General features: G+C 53.1%; 1 long non-coding RNA gene across 1 annotated transcript; it reads right to left on the bottom strand.

Annotated features, from left to right (window-relative positions):
- Positions 1 to 6,150: 6,150 nt before the first annotated feature.
- On the bottom strand, positions 6,151 to 6,810 carry LOC121692393. Its single transcript, XR_006025257.1, has 3 exons — positions 6,702 to 6,810; positions 6,450 to 6,589; positions 6,151 to 6,317 (listed from the first exon to the last, which is right to left on the bottom strand). It is a non-coding gene; the product is annotated as an uncharacterized LOC121692393 (long non-coding RNA).
- Positions 6,811 to 7,081: the final 271 nt, after the last annotated feature.

Raw genomic sequence — 7,081 nt, forward strand, 5'->3', positions numbered from 1 at the left:
TGGGGGGCCGGGGTTCTGGAAGGGGGCCTTGTGAGGTTTCCTGTCGAGCTCCTGCAAGATGGGGCCTTTTGTGACTGGTTTAGGTGGATGTATAAAGGGTGGAGGAACCTGTGGGGGCTTTATGGGGAGTGGGGTATGTGGTGGGAGGACATCAAGAGGAAGACGGCTTGCTTTGTGAAGGGGTGGCAGCGGGTCAGGGGGCTGATCAGGCGCAGGCTTTGTCTGCCCAACTGCAACGGATGTGGGGGGATATTGGGCGTGGTTCTGCCTTTGACTGGGGCGCCTTCGAGGGGGTCTAGGCTCAGTTGCGGGGGCACTTTGAGGCGCAGGCCAGGCACCGTATGTTGCTGGCGGGGGTGAGGCGGGCCACACTGGACGAGAGGCCATCGGGGTGGTTTTTCCGCTCCGTGCGGTGTCTGCAGCAGCGGGGGTTCATGGAGGGGTTGCGGGTGGGGACAGAGGTTGTGACCACCACGGCTGGTATGTTGGCCGAGGTGGAGAGATTCTATGGGGATCTCTTCGCTATGTTGGAGGGGAAGGTGTCCCTACTTTTCAAGAGGGGTGATAGGTTGTCCTTGCTGAATTGGAGGCCTATCACCCTCCTTAACGCCGACTATAAGTTGCTGGCAAAGGTAATTACCACACGGCTGGGCACAGTCATGCCCATTGTCGTGCACCCGGATCAGATGTGTGGGGTGAGGGGCAGGATGGCCAGCCTCAACCACGTTCTGATCAGCTATAGCCTGGGTGAAGGAGCGTGGCTTGCCCTTGGCGTTGTTGGGGGTGGACCAAGAGAAGGCGTTCGATAGGGTGAGCCACGCTTTCCTGTTTTCGATGTTAGATAGGATGAAGTTTGGGGGTTATTTTCAGGGGTTGGTCAGGCTCCTGTATACGGGGGCAGTCAGCAGGGTGTCCGTAAACGGTCACCTATCGGTGCCTGTGCAACAGGAAGGGGGGGGGTGCGGTAGGGGTGCCCGCTGTCGCCACTCCTCTACGTCCTGGGCTTTGAGCCACGCCTCAGGGGGGTTACACCTGCCAGGAGGAGGGGGGGGAGCGCGTCAAGGTTTCCCTGTACGCGGACGACCTGACCGTTCTGCTGACCGACGACGGTGAGGTGGGGGTGGTGAGTGGGATTTTTGGCCGGTACGGGGAGCTTTCCGGGGCTAAAGTCAATGACGGCACGTCCTCTGTATTTTATTGCAGGGCATGGGGGAAAGGAGGGCCCCGTTGGGGGGGTTCGGCGTCTGCTCTGGGGGGATGAAAATCCTGGGGGTCCGTTTTTACCGGACTGGCAGTGCGGCACTGAATTGGAGGGAGAAGCTTCGGGATTTGGTGGCTAGGCTGGCGAAGTGGAGGGGCAGGGCTCTGGCCCTCGCTGGCAAGTGCCTAGTCGTAAAGATGGATGTCATGCGCGCGCTCAACTCTTTGGGGTATGTGTTTCCCCCGCCGCCTAGGCAGGGGGTGGTGTTGGAGCGGGCGGTGTTTAGGTTCATCTGGGGTGGGGGGACTGAGATGGTGCAGCAGACACATATGACCAGTTTATGGTAGACATCGGCGCTCTTTAACCGGCGGTGCAGGTAGACATCCTGCCGCTCTTTAACCACCTGGCTGTGGTCTTTCCCATGCCATTTATTTGGGGGAGGAGGTTAGAGAGGGAAGCGTTTGCGTTTGTGTGGAGTGGGAGGACGGAGCTGGTGGCGAGGGAGGTAATGTACCGGAAGGTGGCAGAGGGGGGCAGGGCAGTACCTTGCTTGCCGGCGAGGGCCACTGCTCTGTTTGTGGCCTTTCAGTGTGGGGTGGCAGGGGGAGAGGGGGTTCATAAGGCTAAATTCTGGGGGAGGTTCCGGCTGGGGTTCCTGTTATAAGCTGGTGGTGCCTCCACCATGTCGGCAGCCCGTGCTGGCATGAGGAGGCACCACAGCGTGCGTTTTAATTTTATAACAAAAAATGGAAAGCTAATGGAGATGTCCATATTGGACTTCTCAAGGAAGTTTGTCCAACAAATGCTGGGTTTTAATGCATTTGAATTGAATTGTTTGGTGACTCTGCCTGGGAACAAAGGGTTTGACGTTAGCTTTCGCTCTGCTTCACTGCTCAATAGTTTTTGGCAACGGTTTGTGACTTGTAAAGACCAGCTCTCCATGTTTGAAGTTGAGAAACTTTCGGATAACTCACAGAAAGTGGTGATTGTTTGAATGTTCAATGAAACTGTGACTGGAGAAGACATTAGCACATGGCTGGCTAGATTTTGCGCGGTTCGTAGCCCACCAGTTAAGGTTTTGGACGAGGACGGCATTTGGAACTGCTCGTGGAGAGTTCCCATTAAACAATGGGAAGACCCGAGCAGTTACCTAGGCCTCCATCAGATTACGTCTATGTGTTGGGAGAGAACCGGGGCTACATCCACTACCAAGGGATGCCTAAGCTGTGTCGCAAATGCAGCCAGCTTGGGCACCTTGCCGAAGCGTGCCAAGAAATTGTATGCAGGAAGTGTAGAGAAATTGGGCATCTTTTCGAAGATTGCACAAATGGCAGAAAGTGTAACCTCTGTGGAGTTTCATCCCATCTCTACAGAGATTGCCCTAGCTCTTTTGCCAACAAGCTAAAGGCTACCAAAATGGCCGCCCGGCCGCATGGCCCAGAACAAGAACAGGAAGAGAAGGACGAAATGGAGGAAGGGGTGGTCCCTGAAGTTTTGGAGGGAAACCTCCAGCCAGCTTCAGGGACTAGCCGGGCGGCTACGAGCAAAGCTAACACCCAGGCAGAGTCAGAGCAAGGATTGGAGGCCACACCCTCCCAGCTGGTGGTTGAGGTTGCTGTACAGGGGTGCGGGGAATAGGGTGGGGGTAAATGGAGTACCCTCCCATTTTTTTCTGCAGGCCGGGGGGGTGCGGCAGGAGTGTCCCTTCTCTCCGCTCCTGTACGTTATTACGTACGTGGTGCACCTTGACCAGACGTGTGGGGTGCGTGGCCGGATGGCTAGCCTTAACCACGTCTTGATCAGGGATGTGATGGCCTGGGCGGGAGAGCGTGGCTAGCCCCTAGCTTTGCTGGGGATTGATCAAGAGAAAGCGTTCGACCGGGTGAGCCGCGCTTTCCTCGTCTCAGTCATGGAGAGGATGAATTTTGGGGGGCCGGTCCATGGGTTTGGTCAGGCTGTTGTACCAAGTTGTCAACGGCCACCTGTCTGACCCAATGCGGCAGGCGGGTGGGGTGAGGCAGGGGTGCCCTTTGTCGCCGCTCCTTTATGTCTTGGCGATAGAGGCGCTGGCGGCACGCTTGGGGCAGGAGCCGCGCCTTGGTGGCGTTCATCTGCCGGATGGGGGGGGGGGGGGGGGGTGAAGGTGTCTTTATATGCAGGCGACCTGACCGTCCTAGTGACAGATGACTGGGAGGTTGGGGTGGTTAAGGGTATTTTCAGGGAGAATGGGGAGCCATCTGGTGCTAAGGTTCATGAGGGCAAGTCGTCAGTTATGTTCTGTGGTGCGTGGGGGGAGAGGAGGGCCCCGTTGGGGGGTTTTGAATTTTTGCCCAGATGGGATGCAGATTCTTGGGGTGAATTTTTACAGGGCTGGAGTGCTGGGTTGAACTGGCGGGAGAGGCTGAGGGGGCTGACGACCCGGCTGATGAGGTGAGAGGGAGGGCCTTGTCCATCACGGGTAGGTGCTTGGTAGTCAAAATGGACCTCATGCCAGCTTTGAACTACCTGGCGTATGTCTTCCCCCCCCCCCCCCCCCCCGCCGAGGCAGAGGGTGGTGTTGGAGCGAATCTTTTTCCGGTTCATTTGGGGAGGTGGGATGGAAATGGTGCAGCGTGCCAGAATGCTGCAGCCGGAGGGTAGTGGGGGACAGGGCCTGTGGGGGACAGGGCCTGCAGAGTGGCCCTCTCAAGCTGTTGTCCTTGTCTGTGGCTTTTCATGCAAGGCTGGTGCTGGGCGCTTTTGAACATCCGGCGGCATATTTTGCCAGGTTTTGGTTGGGGTTGGACTTTAGGTCTTTGTTGGCCCTGTCTTCCAGGACTCCCTGGGCGTGGGAGAAGCTGCCCCACTCCACCCGGGTGGAAAGCCTCCTAAGGGCAGAGCCCTGGTTGTTAGATGGTGAGGTGCTGGTGGACCATCGACGTGTTTACAGGGGACTGGTGGAGAGGAGAGTGCCTCCACCCGCTGTCGGGCCGGGGGTGCAGGGGCAGGTGCGGTGGGATGTCATACACGCCAGTTATGTGGATGGACAGAGGAAGGATATTGGGTGGTTGGGGGCTATCGGCCCCAACAGGGGCTTTCTGTGGTACCCGGGCCAGCCAGTTTATTGCAGAAGATGTGGGACTCGGGGCCATACGAAGGCTGACTGCGGTGGGAAGAAGTGCTGTAGGCGGGGATGGGCACGTGGCACAAGACTGAGCATCCGAAGGTCTGTAACTTGTGTGGGGAAGACAGCCACCTCTACAGAGACTGCCCAACGCGGAAGAGGTCCTTTGCGGAGGTGGTGAGTTCGGGAGGTGTTTCTGCTGGGCCACAGGAGCACGGTGCAGGTGAAGAGCTGGTGGAGGGGCCTGATGGTCAAAATGGCGCTGTAGCTTTAGCTTCGGCTAGACAAAGGGCTGCAGCGCCGCATGGCCAGGCTGCTGACTCGGGACTGCCCCCGGTGGTGGATGTCGGAGGGGAAGTGCCGGAGGACTGGAGGGCCTGAGGCGTCGGCGGTAGGAGGAGGGGGTGCCGGTGTCCCCTGCTGGTGGCGTGGAGGAGGTGGTGGCTGATCTGGTGCACAGGATGCAGAAGAATGCTGAGGTCGGTCTGCTGGAAGGTGGCCCGGTTCCCCCTGCTGGTGGCATAGAGGAGGTGGTGGCTGATCCGGCTGCGCAGGATGCTGTGGTGGCTCTTCTGTCGCCATTTCCAGTGGTGGAGGATGCTATGGAGTTGACGACGCAGGACGTCTTTGGTTCGGTGGACATCTCCAGCGTGGGAATGACAGCATTCATATGACAAAGGAAAACGATTTCGGTCACTCAAGGCTGTGCAACAGCAACCAGTGTAGGCAGCAGTCCTACGCAATAGGCCTACTCGAAGCAGCTAGCGTTGTCTGACAGGTTAATGCACGTATTTCCAGCACAGGTCTGCAACTTTCAGGCAGTCCCGAGTTAGCATCATTACTCCAGGCAGGAGTAATGATGCAACGTTTTTCCTTTAGAAATCTTTTTATTTAATAGAAGTTGTAGCCTAGCCTACTACAGACAGTCGATTGGGTGTTCTGAAGTAGCCTAGGATTAGGCTGGGTGTAGGCTACTTTGAATTTCTGCGGGGCCGGGAGCATTTGTTTTTAAAACATAACTTGCATCTTTCCATTCCAATCATTATTAGGCCTAGGTCTATTTTTATAATTTTTTTGCAAGGTGTTGCTCCTGGCAAGACTTGTTTATAAGACGTTTCGGGATTAATTGATAGCTTTTTTTAGGACACGTTAAACTTTCTTTATAATGAGCGCATTAAATGACTTCAGGCTACTTGTGCAAACCCTGGATAATTTTATTGCCACACAACATATTGGTGGCATTTGTTACATTAACTTCAAAAAGCACCCCTTCAGAAAGCTGCACTGCTTGTGAAAGAAGGGGGTGGGGGAGGGGAGCTTGCAGCTAAGTGTCAGAAAAATGCATGCAACACAGAACCCGCTTCTCACATCACTGACAGTAGGCTATAGGTCTACAGCATATGCATTGGGAAAAACACTTTGAGGATAAGCGCAGCATCAGTTTGTGACGTTGTTTAGTGTAACCTCATGTATGAAAACTAGTATTGGCGACAATTTTTTACTGTTTTAGTATGTATGCATCATGAGTATGCCAGCTCTTGCAGGTAAACAAAATTTAGAAAAGACAAAAAAAAAAAAAAGAACAAACACACACACCAACACATCCTAGATTTTTTTCTTGGAGGAATTTACAGGATCCTTCAGCCAGTCTTCAAAGTTTGATACTTCATCAAGTGTGGTGAAGGGGAAACTGGACATCAGGCACTTCAGGACAGTCGGTGTTGTTGATTCCAGGCAGGGAGTTCACTAAAGCTATAAGTTGCTGTTGTTGATGTCTGAGATATTCCAGCATTTGAAGGATGTAAAGTTCAACTGCTGAAATAAATACATAAACTCCAACAACACTTACTTTCTTTAAAGGTATCCTATGTAAAACTGAAATGACATGTTCGTGGAAAGCAAAAATGTGCATTGTATCGTATTGTATTGCATCTGGAATGCAGTCTAGTTTTCCATCCTCCTGCACAACCTACTGCCTTCAGTGATGTTTAGAAGATAGCAAGTTCCTTATTCCTGCCAATACATTCAGATATTAAAGCAACAAACAATTGCAAAACAAAATATCTGCAACAGAGAAAATGGTCATTACAGCCACCATGACCAAAATGCAGTTGATATGCAAATGGAAACCACAGAGGAACTTACGAGAACAAGGTATTTGGTCCATCCCATATTGCCCAATCCTGAATGAAAAATTGAGGCGTCAGAGAGAATGAGGATTGAGCAGGCGGCACTGGTGATCGTGGAGATGTATGATGAAAGGACCTTGCCCTAGTAGAAAAACGCTGGGGAGAGAGAGAGAGAGAGAGAGAGAGAGAGAAAGATAGATACTTTATTCATCCCAAGGGTAATTTAAGACACCCAATAGCTTACACACACAAATCAAAAATCGCTCACAGAAATCGGAAGATGACGGGCCATGTTCCGTAGACACAGGAGCTGACTGGGGACGAGGCACAGACCAAGGAGAAGACATGGTCTTGGCAGAAGAGTGCTGAGGAGAACATTAGGGCTGAAACGATTCATCGAGTTACTAAAATAACGAGGCAAAAACTCTGCCTCGAAGCCTTGTTAAATTCCTATGACGCGCACTATACGCGCAGGGATCTGATTGTTCCACACGGACCGTTGTTCAGGAAGCACACCACCCTAGCTCGTGAATCGTGATACATTCTGAATTAGCTCAAGATGTCCATAAATGGCAGTGAATGTCTAAAGTTTTCAAGTAAAGTTTTGGGATCATTACATACTCAAAAAGGAAAAGAACAAACATCTGA

Source organism: Alosa sapidissima, chromosome 2, assembly GCF_018492685.1.
Source record: "Alosa sapidissima isolate fAloSap1 chromosome 2, fAloSap1.pri, whole genome shotgun sequence".
In the NCBI taxonomy this organism is placed as follows: domain Eukaryota; kingdom Metazoa; phylum Chordata; class Actinopteri; order Clupeiformes; family Clupeidae; genus Alosa; species Alosa sapidissima.